Genomic DNA, 11,979 nt, shown 5'->3' on the forward strand with positions numbered 1-11,979 from the left:
CCATCACTCAGTGCAGTGAAACGAATAAAGCAGACACGTTGCTGGAAGGACTCATTATAAGACCCTTCTGAAGTTTCTTGTTTTGATTCATCTCAGTCAGTTACCATCACCATCAAACAAGATTATTTAATTTTTTATTCATCTATTCTATGTTCATGGCAAACTTATCCTTCAATCCTTGGCTCAGTAGAAACAAACCTTTAAAAAAACAGAAGATGAATTTAAGAACATCATATTTAAGAAAGCCTAAAGGAAATGAAGCCAGCTTCTACAAATTAATTATGCTGTGAGCCATCATTTATTAAAAAATAGTCAGTGCAAAGAGACACAGAACTCCTGCATTTCAAAGGCTTCTAAAGTGTATAAGTAATTGTGATACAAAGTGGATTATGAGGGACAGCAACAAAAAAGATACAAGTACAGAGGATATGTGTCCTTGTGGAGACCAGCGGAGGCTACCTGGAGAAAGGGAGCAGCCAAGCCACGATAGGACTGCAACAGGTCAAGGGAGGGAGGGATCTCATTTCAGGCAGCACAGCTACTGAAGGACAGCAACCTCGAATTCACATATTTAGGGAGATGAGGTGCTATGTTATTGTAATTTGATTAGAATATCGTGGTAGCATATGCATTAATCCCAAATACCTGGATTTCACATTTTCCTTACTCGTATATAGGCAGAAAACTTCCAAACAGATGGTACATGAAAAAAAGGGGATTTGGGTCAAGTGTATTTTATAAGCATGGCAACCCGTGACTTCCTGTGGGGATTTTATAGGGTTAATTGTATATTAAAGGCTCCTAGACATCCTGTAGTAAAGAAACCTGTGTAATTTATTTAATGCAGTGTTTCCTAAATTCATGAGACCATAGAATCTGTGTGTGTGTGTGTGTTTGTGTGTGTGTGTGCGTGTATGTGTGTGTGATTCATCTTAACATCTTGTTGAACTAGTGGTTCTTGGAGCATATTCTCAGAAACATCTTCCTTTGATTACCTCAAAGATCCTGGTAGGGGCTGGAGACTCCTAGCAATGTTTGTTATCAAATTTCCATTTTTGTTCTTATTTCTAGAAAGGTGAAGTACTTGTAAACTTGAATATATAGAATATAAAGTTTTGTTGTAAACTCAAAAAAGTTGTATTTTTTATACCTATTGGTGTTTCCTCTTCCCCAGAGGTGATGGGGGTAATCGTTATTTCAGCAGCTACAGTAAAAAGAAAACATCAGTTAGTGATGAATATACAAAACACATAAATAGAAACAAAACTAAAGCTGAGTAAAGGGAGAACTTATCTAGCCCTCCAAACCAATGTCTAGTACCTCTTTGTGAAATGTAAGAAGCCAGTTCTAAAGGGCTTGGTGAATTTCCAGCTTAAAGACATGTTTGCTCTAATCTGGAATCTAACTCTTGTTCACCACACATTACGTACAAATGAACATCAGTTTCCTGATCCATAAAACTGGAAATCAGATTTGACAAAGAAGAGGAATGAGGTTTACTAAGAAGTGAATAAATTTTAAAAATTACCATAATTTTCCCAATTCAATAAATACTTCAGCATTTTGGGAAAAATTAGCTCACTAGCCACAAAAAATATTGAAATAGGAAAAAATTTAAATGCCTTTTATAATAGCATCAAAAACCATGGAATTCTTATGGATAAGTCTGATAAGTATGTGCAAAATTTGTACATGGAAAAATCCAAAATACTGATGAGATAAATGAAAGACCTCAGTAAATGAAGGGATACATTATGTTGATGGACCAGAAGACTTGATACTGTTAAGATGCCAATTTCCTCCAACTTTATATGAGTCAATCCAAATCAAAAATCCTAGCAGACATTTTTTTGTAGAAACTGATAAATTGATTCTAAAATATTATATTTCTAAAAGGCAAAAAGCCTAGGTTAGCCAAAACGATTTTGAAAAAGTAGAAAAAAGAACAAAGTTGGAGCACTTACACTACCCGATTTCAAGACTAACTCTAAAGCTACAGTAATCAAGCCAATGTGTTATGGGCATAACAGTGGTCACATAAATCAGTGCAACAAAAGAGGAAGTTTAGAAATAGACCATGTATTAATGGTTAGTTTATTTTTGACAAAAGTGCCAAGGTATTTCATTGGAGTTAGAAGAGTCTTCTCACAGGAATAAAGACACTGACGTAGAAAATGGACTTGAGGACATGGGGAGGGGGAAGGGGAAGCTGGGACAAAGTGAGAGAGTAGCAGTGACATATATACACTACCGAATGTAAAATAGATAGCTAGTGGGAAGCAGCTGCACAGGGAGATCAGCTCAATGCTTTGTGACCACCTAGAGGGGTGGGATAGGGAGGGTGGGAGGGAGATGCAAGAGGTAGGGGAATATGGGGATATATGTATACATATTCACTTTGTTATACAGCAGAAACTAACACACCATTGTAAAGCAATTATACTCCAATAAAGATGTTAAGAAAAAAAAAAAAAAACTGGTGCCGCAACACAAGTGAACATCAAAGTGCAACAAACCAAACCAAAACCAGAACAAAAACGCTTGACCCTTACAAGGGTCCTTCCCAGGTTCTACATCCACCTGACCACCCCCTTGACTGCAACAATTGTTAAGTATGGCTCACAGGCTGGATCCCAGCTCAGAAGTGACCTGTTGGGTTTGAAAACTCAAACTGAACTTGAATTCAGCCAAATCAGAGTATTCAGCATAAAAATCCAAATTCTTACCTTTCTGTGGAAAACATCAAAGCGGAAGTTCAGGTTCAAAGCAGCAAATTCTTTTATTACATTAATCAGCTGGATCTGAGACAGACCTGCCCCTCTGGACACAGAAGAGCTCTTCCGTTCACACAGCTCCTACCACTCAAGCCCCTTGTTTACCTTACCCCCATGGCCCTTGGAAACTTTTGCGTTTGTGACCTCTGGATGATGGGCCCAATGTGTCAGCTGGTGTTCCAGGCCCTCCACGTCTGGGCCTGGTGACCTCCCCAGACCTGTGTGTCCCTCTGGCTGACTCTCTGCCCCACGGTCCTCCCCATCTTTCCTGATTCTGTCCCGCCAGTGGCTGGAATAACGTCTCTACGAATGACGAGTTCTCCGGATGCACCTGCTCGTCCCGAGCCGCACCTCCTCAGTGCCTGATGCCCCCGGGGAGCACTGACCTCTGAAGCTCTCCTGGGACAGTCAACACTTGCCACCTAGTCTTGTGTCCCAAATCACCAGGAAATGCCAGGCTCCTCGAGGGCAGGGTCTCTGCCTCTCTTTCTGCCTTCCACTGCTCGCTACGTGTAGGATGTTCCCGGTAAACCTTCACCCATTAAGATGTGGTAGCATGTACCTTACAGGTGCTGAGTCCACAGCTGCCCCGCCTACAAGTAGGATCCGGGTTACATCCGGTGTCCTCTACTAGACTCCGCGTGATATAAGAAGATCCTGAGGTTTAGAGTCAGATCCTGGTTTGATTCCCAGCTTCATTCTTTCACTCATCCGTTCAGTCAAACATGTGCCAAACTCTGCCAGTAAAGCGCTGGGGCCACAGCAGTGATCAAACCCCTGGTCCCTTCTTTCATGGGGTTTGCTCCCTAACAGGAGAGACAGACATGACATATGATCCCCCTCATTTAAGTGACCTCAGCCAAGTTACGGCTTCTCTCCATCCCATTTCATCTTGATCCCTCTTCATTAAAGTGGGAATAATACAGAGAATCGAATAAGCTCATGGATTGGACAATGCCTAAACATTCCTGGCACCTGGCAGGCACTCACCCAGCCATGGTTCCTTCCTTTGGTCACATGCTGACCTAAGGGAGGTGATGTGGGGGAATGGGAGGGCCCTGAGCTGTCGGAATCTGATCCCAGCTGGTTTCTCGCCAGCTAAATGACCTTGGCCCTCGGCCTCCACGTCATTAGAACAGGCACGTTGGATGCCATGCCCCCTAAAATTCTATGCCTTTGACATTCTGAGACTAACAAGGGAAAAAGCAGCCACGTGGATTAGTTGAATGAAGTGTACACCACCAGGAAAGCGAGAGACTGTCGTCAAAAAACAGAGATGTAGGTCTTATAACAGAAACTGAGGGACACTTTACCTGCCCCCAACATTTTATTATGAAAATTTTCAAGTATACAGAAAAGTTTGAAGAATTTAACAAAGAACTCCTACCTAGATTGTATGATAAATTTATCAATCCATCTATCATCCATCAACTCATGTTTTATTAAGGTTTGATTTATATACCATAAAGTTCACCCATGCTAAGGTCCAGTTTGATGGACTTTGGTGACTGTACACAGTTGTGTGATCACTGCTGCAGTCAAGATACAAAACAGTTCCCTCGGCCCCAAAGGTTTCCTCAAGCATTTCAGATCTGATGCCCTCTTCCCTGCCCACCTCCCTGAAGGAACCACTGTGTGACTTTCCCTGCTTTGTTCAGGTGGAGTCACTACATCCTTGGGGCGAGGGCAGCTGAGACAGGTGATGGCCAACTGATAGCCCCCGTACAGCAGGCCACTTGGGGCTAACTGCCCATGATCTTTGCTTTTGCTAGTGGCCACGTGGCACATGTTAGTTTGTCAACAGGCAATAACGCCATGGGCCATCCTAAATGGGCATCTTGGGGACAGGAGGTCACTGACCTCAGCGTGCAGTGTCATCATTATTCCTGCTGAATCCTGGGAGGGGGCAGGTGCCCTCTTGAAGCAGCTGTCTACCTTTTCCCGATGTTCTGTCTCTTCCCTGACGTCACTCCTTCCTTTGTCCCCATCAACAGCCTATGAGAACCTACTTCCCACGTCACCAGTGACATCAGTGGCCCATAACCCACCTGCTTCTACACCTCCAGGTAAGGCTGTTTCTTTCTGTATTGTATCTTCTGAAGTGACAGAGGTGACAAGGTCATGTGTCTTTCATCGCCCAGCAGGCTACCCAGGCTTATTCACGTGGCCGTCTCAGAGCTCCCACGGGGCCTGTCATGAGGCCTCATCTCCGCACACCTCTGCCACATGCTGTTAGCTCAAGCAAATCTCAGGCCGCCGGCCCAGGGTCAGGGAGTAGGAAAGTAGGCCCAGCCTCTTGGGAGCAGCTGCAGGGTCACATGGTAAAGAGCAAGGTTAGAAGGCAGAGGAGAATCTGCCCCAGACGAGGCATCTTAAATAGGGTGTGGATAAGGATGCCATCATAGGCTTCTGAAAGCCGCACATCTGGAAAACAGCATAGGATACTCACGGCAGCATGAAGGGTGTAGGTTGCAAAGCTGTGGAAAGTAAGCAACGCCAGGGTGGTAGAAGGCAGTCATCAACAGGCAGAGGAAGCAGTGTCACCCCGAGACCCCTTTTCCTCCCCAGGAGGCTGGGCCCCCACGCAGCTGGTGGGCGGCCGCGGGAGCTGTGCCGGCCGCGTGGAGCTTTTCCACCAGGGAGTCTGGGGGACAGTGTGGGACGACCTCTGGGACCTGCCGGAAGCAGACACCGCCTGCAGGCAGCTGGGGTGCAGCTGGGCCGCATCGGCCCCGGGCGAGGCCCACTTTGGGGAAGGTTCTGGGAAGGTCCTCCTTGACAGCGTGCACTGCAGCGGGGAGGAACAGCGCCTGGAGGAGTGCTCCCACGTCGGCTGCTTTGCCCACAACTGTGGGCCCGGGGGAGATGCCGGCGTGATCTGTTCAGGTACCCCCGCCCCCTCCCCAGGCAGAGCCCCGCTTGGCCCTTTCCGAGGAAGTCCTTTTCAAAAGACAGTGTAAAAATCACAATTGAGAGTAAAGCAGGACGTTGTTCGCTGACAGCAGATATTTTCATCTCTCCCACTTACAGATGCTGAATGCTCAGCGCTCACACTACTGGGTGGGGAAGGTGGTGTTGACGTGTGTGGTCTGTCAGAACCTGGGGGAACAAGTTCTGCTGGAAATTGGGTGGGTCTTACTCTGCAAGCCGGTGGGTGCAGCGGCTGAGAGACGTGAAGTCACTGATTGCCCAGTGGGAGAGATGGAGAGCCCCTTAGAAATCATTTGGTCCTACCCCACTTTCTACCTCTTCACTCACTGGGCATTTGACGCTCAGGAAGCCGATTCAAAATTTCTCAAACTTCTGCACAGCGCTTTGGGGTTGTGATGGGCTGGCAGTGACATGTGGGTAGGAGGTGGTTAGCTATGAGAGACAGTTAAGGACACTTCTTGCCCAGGAGCAGATGGCTGGTGGGCCAGACCGGCCGAAGTCAAGGTCCAATTTCATTCCTATCCTCTCCTTGCCTCTGCCTTGTTCCGGGTGCGACCCTGGCCCCATGGAGCTTCCTTGCTGTGGGTTTTCCCACATGCCCTCAGCGTCAACACCTGGAGTTTCCCATGCCTGGGCCCTCTCTCCATCAAAACCCCTGGCCCCTTGATGCCTTGCCCTTGACCAGCTCCCGGCCAGAGGGTGAGTCATGACCACAGCTGAGTAGACAAGGTCTAGTAAAGCTGCAGTCACATCCTCTCCTGGCTGTCAACTTCAGCAAGTGGGAGCGGATTGGTCCTCAGAGAAAATCTCCAATAGGAAGTTCTGGGCCACTGGTGTCACTGGCTGGAGAGATGTTGGGGGCAGGAAGGAGGAGCCACAGCCTCCTTAGGTCCTGACTCTGTCTCTGAGCAGCACCAGGCCAAAGAAATCAGTCAGCTGGTGCTTCTTCCTATTCTTACGTGGAAGCCTCATAACTCCCAACACTGAGGTCACGGAAATTGGCCGCAGGAGCCAGAATTTCACGTCTTTAGTTTTCTTAAACTTCCGAATTTAAAAATATCTCATTTACATGTATGACAGAGAATAAATGCATCAAAGTCTAGGAAGATCTGGATCAGTGCTTCTTCCCTCCTGTATATTATCACCCCCTGCATGCTCTGGCTTCACCTCCAGAGACTGACTCAGTAGTTCTGGGAGGGACCCTGACAGCGTATCTGTTACCAGCTCCTTGGAGGCTCCTTGTGTGGGTGTGTGGACCTCAGTGCCAGCTGACAGTCCCATGTCCTTTGTGTGTTTGACAGGTCGTCCTTTGGATGCCATGGCGGGGACGGTGGCTACAGGTGAGACTGGGGTGTCCTTGGCTGCCCTGACCATCATCGTCTAGCTCGAGCCCTAAAGTGATTCTTCAAGGAAATCGAGCAAAGTACTACTGTCCTGTCTAGGTCAGCCCTCTGAGCCTGTGTTCTGCGTGAAGTGTCAGTAATGAAGGGCAGTGAATTTATGGTTCCAGTTCCATTTCCGTTAGTCAAGTGGTGCCAGCCTTCTCAGTCTCCCAGCATGGACACCACGTGTGCAGGACAGACATGTGGCTGTTAGGGCTGTTAGCACAGCAACATTGCCAGGGCGCCACCCAGGGGCATCATTTTGGTGGGCTTCCATGATGAACACCTTCTCTGCCCCTTCTCCTTCTCTATCTGTGTCCTTCCCTGTCCTTTCGTTTTCATCTTTCATTTTTTGTTCCTCTGTCCTTACCTATATCTTGGGTTTCCAGAAGCTCCACTGAACTTTTCTTACCACCACTTGGAGATAAAGGGCTAAAATCATGTAATGCCTGGAGAGCCTAGCTGGTCCTTCTAGGGAAAAGCTGCAGCTAGGAGACCAGAGCCAAATGAGTGTAGGTCCACTTTTCTTTTTTTAAATAAATTTATTTATTTTATTTATTTATTTTTGGCTGCGTTTGGTCTGCATTGCTGCATGTGGGCTGTCTCTAGTTGCGGCGAGCGGGGTTACTCTTTGTTGCGGTGCACGGGCTTCTCATTGTGGTGGCTTCTCTTGTTGAGGAGCACGGGCTCTAGGTACGCGGGCTTCAGTAATGTGGCATGCAGGCTCAGTAGTTGCGGCTCGCGGGCTCTAGAGCGCAGGCTCAGTAGTTGTGGCAAACGGGCTTAGCTGCTCTACGGCATGTGGGATCTTCCTGGACCAGGGCTCAAACCCGTGTCCCCTGCATTGGCAGGCGGATTCTTAATCACTGCGCCACCAGGGAAGTCCCTGTAGGTCCACTTTTTACACAGCCAGGTAATCTGATGGAGAAAGCCGTTGCCACATCCGTCACCTTTAATTTTGGACTACGTATTGGACAGATGGATAGACAAACAGACAAGCAGATGGAGAATCAAATGGACAGGGGGATGGACAGATGGACACAGAACAAATCAGTGTTGGAGAAGGTGGATGACTCAGAGCCACTTCTTTCCACTTAGTAGTGGATTTTCAATAATGAAATTTTAATAAGTTACAAGTGATGGTGGGTGGAACACTGCCATCTCCATATACATAGAGGCTCCACATAAGCTCAACCTTAAATGTGAAAATGAAGCAGTTTATTCATTACTGCTGATGACCTGACAACATCAAAACTATAAGACCCAGCACCAGGGAGTATCCGAGGGAAAGGTTCGGACTGATTCTGGATAACTGCTCTGCCCAGCAAGCACATGTCAGTGGTAAAACTCTCAAGAGAAGTGAGAGATGCTGGAAAATTCAGATGCCTTCATGCCCTAATTTCCTAAGTTTACAAGAATTTTTAGACTAATTTATACCTCTGCTATGTCCTAAGACGTACCCAACAAAGTAATGACCAATGAAACCTTTCGAGGAAAAAAATGAAAGAAAAAAAAATGTCAACTATAAAATTAGTGAACTAAACAGTGAAAAAACCTGAAATTCTAAAATATCTCTGTGCTTTTAGAAAAATCTCAGTGTGGCAGCGTCATTACTAACTCATCTGGAGCGATTAGGAATCCCCCTCAGAATGACATGCATGACAACATGACGTGTATGTGAGAAATCAAGGCGAACGCATCTGATCACATACTACTGGCATTTCCATATCTTAGGTAAGTCCAAAGTACTTTGCTTAAGTACACGGTGTAGTTTAAAATTCCAAGAATTTACTCCCTTGGTTGATTCTTGTAACTGAAAGAGTTCTTCATGCCTTTTTAATTTTCTATTTTGAAATAATTACAGACACACAAGAAATTACAAAATAACACACAGAGTCCCATGTACACTTCACCCCGCTTTCCCCATTGGTGGCATCTTATACAATTGTAGAACAATATCAAAAGCACAGACCTGACATTAGTACAGTACTGTTGGCTGGAATACAGACTAACTCAGTTTTCACCATTTTTTACTTGCACTTGTGTGTGTGTGGTGGGGGGGGGGGGGCGTTCTGTGCAATTTTATCCCATGTATAGACTATGCAACCGTCACCACAATCTAGAAGCAGGCAGTGTGTTCCACCACCACAAAGAAATGACTTCTTCATCCTTCCTGCTTACAACCACCCTACCTCTGTCCCTGGCAGCCACCATTCTGTCCTCCTTCTCTACAGTTTTGTCATTTTGAGACTGTTACAGCTGTGGGATCATACAGTACGTATTCTTTTGAGATTCACTTTTCTCACCAGCTTAAGGCCCTTGAGATCCACCCAGGTTGTTGTATGTATCGAGTCTGTTCCTTGTTATTGCTGAGAAGTATTCCATTGTGTGGAGACCAGAGTTTGTTTAACCGTTTCCTCCACTGAAGGACATTTGGGTTGTTTCAGGTCTTGCTGTTATATGTAAAGCTTCAATGAGCATTCATGTACAGGTTTTTGCGTGAGCATCAGTTTTCATTTCTCTGGGATGAATGATCAAGAGTCAGTGCTAGGTTGTATGGTAAGTATGTTTAGTGTTTTAAGAACACATCAAGAGACGCAAGAGGGAGGGGATATGGGGATATATGTATACGTATAGCTGATTCACTTTGTTATACAGCAGAAACTAACACAACATTGTAAAGCAATTATACTCCAATAAAGATGTTAAAAAAAAAAGGAACACATCAAACTATTTTCCAGAGAGACTACCATTTTACATTCTCACCAGCACCATATGAGAGATCCAATTTCTCCATAGCTTAGCTAGCATTTGCTATTACTATTTGTATTAGCTATTTGTCATTTTTAGCATAGAAATCTTGTACATGTTTTGTTAGATGTGTATGTGGGTGTTTCTTTTTTTCTTTTTTGGGGGGTAATTATAAATGATACTCTTTATAATTTTGGTTTCCACATGTTTGTTACTAATATATAGAAATATGATTGATTTTTGTGTGCTTCCATGAATTTGTAATTAAAGTGAAATTCATTTTATATGCTTTGTATAGATATGTATGTGTGTGTGTGTGTGTGTGTGTGTGTCGTGGAGTGTATGTGTGTGTGGTAGTGGGGTCTGAGAGAGAGAGAGAGAGATGGAGAGTATGTGTGTATATATTTCAGCTTACTGGTTAAAGATGCAGATTCCACGGAACACTCAGACCTAATAAACCAGGAAAATGTAGGTTTTAATACTGTAAACTGTCAAGGCAGATGTCATTCACAGATGAGTATCTTATGGAAATTAACCTTCAGGAACAATTTAAATTATTTACTGCTCTTGAATTATTTTTTAAATTTGTTTATTTTATTTACTTATTTTTGGCTGCGTTGGTTCTTCATTGCTGCGCACGGGCTTTCTCTAGTTGCGGCGAGCAGGGGCTACTCTTTGTTGTGGTGCGCGGGCTTCTCATTGCGGTGGCTTCCCTTGTTGCGGAGCACGGGATCTAGGCACGTGGGCTTCAGTAGTTGTGGCTTGCAGGCTCTAGAGTGCAGGCTCAGTAGTTGTGGCGCACGGGCTTAGTTGCTCCATGGCACGTGGGATCTTCCTGGACCAGGGCTCGAACCCGTGTCCCCTGCATTGGCAGGCGGATTCTTAACCACTGCGCCACCAGGAAAGCCCCTTGTTTAATTCTTATAAATCCAAAACCTGTAAGTTCCAGTTGCGGTAGATACTGAGTTGAAGGAAACACAATCTACCCAGAAAAAGTGATGAAAAAGTAGTTAAAGGGAGGTCCCAGGCATAACCTCCCAAAACAGTCCATCCCACCCCCATCCCTCCATCTCCGATTCCTCAGACCCAAACCTCGTCAGATTCACCCCTTCCCCAGGCACATCCAGCCTCGGTCTCTGTCTCTCTTTCCCAAACCCTCATGTCGATCTGCTCTGCCTCTCTCCCAGCAAGCGAGAACCCTTCCACTTTAGAAAGAGCGAGGAGAGAGTAAACAGGACAAAGATAATATTTTCTTCATCAGATGATAGAGGGAGGGAGAAAGGCAGGGAGCTCTCATGCATTAATACTTTTTGACCCATAAGAATTAGATTGAATGGACTCTCCTTCCCAGGAGACGTTTAGGCTAAAGATCTATTCAGACGGCAGCCTGACTCCACCAGGCCGCAGAGTGTGAGGTGGTCGTTAGTGGGATCACGTAAGTGATGTCATGGAGGCACATCCTGACGTCCTTTTTCCTGTCATTTCAGGAGGAAGTAACTCTTGTGGAGGGGTCATTTCTAGTCTCTCCGGCTCATTTTCCAGTCCGCCGCATCCAGGAGACTACCCAACAGACGTCCAGTGTGTTTGGGAGATCCACGTGGATAAAAAATTCCACATAGAACTCATGATTCCAACTTTGAAGTAAGAAAACAACTTTTAAAGGGAAGAGTCCACCTAAATAAGAGTATGGCCTTGTGAAATCATAATAAAGATGTTTCTTTCAGTGGGAAACACTTAGGGGCAAAACCAGAAGAATGCAAAATTCTTTCCAGTTTGAAGCTGGAGTTGTTTCTGTAGTGCTATCCAATGAGCTGCTTCTAGCTTGAAAAATTCAATAAGTGGTTTATTAACATATTTGACTTAACATCACTATGATGGTTTTTCTTTTGATTTTTTTCTAAAAATATCCTTATCAGCTTTGCCCTCACTGTACACTGGGTACCAATATTTATTCTCTTAGACTTTCTCTTTCTTTACATTTTAAGCAAGCTTAAACATTAAGAGGCTTTCCATACACATACATTAGCTGGCTACTCCAGCCTTGAGCCCTGCATCCTCTAAATGTTGCCACAGAGTGAAAGGGGATGGCAGAGTCATTGCCTCATCTCTGACATAAAAAGGATAGAATTTCCTAAGTCATT

General features: G+C 45.2%; 1 protein-coding gene across 2 annotated transcripts in view; it reads right to left on the reverse strand.

Annotated features, from left to right (window-relative positions):
* C7H10orf120 (chromosome 7 C10orf120 homolog) overlaps window positions 1–11,979 on the reverse strand; it is a 73,019-nt gene that overhangs the window by 7,752 nt on the left and 53,288 nt on the right. Inside the window, exon 2 of one of the 2 annotated variants that reach the window (XR_011074534.1) lies at window positions 1,151–1,204. The exons of the other annotated variant lie outside the window; for it this stretch is intronic. The gene's annotated coding sequence lies outside the window, so the exon portion shown is untranslated. The remainder of the gene's footprint in view (window positions 1–1,150; window positions 1,205–11,979) is intronic. 2 annotated transcript variants of the gene reach the window in all.

The sequence above is a fragment of the Eschrichtius robustus genome, chromosome 7 (genome assembly GCF_028021215.1).
Source record: "Eschrichtius robustus isolate mEscRob2 chromosome 7, mEscRob2.pri, whole genome shotgun sequence".
Lineage (NCBI taxonomy): Eukaryota > Metazoa > Chordata > Mammalia > Artiodactyla > Eschrichtiidae > Eschrichtius > Eschrichtius robustus.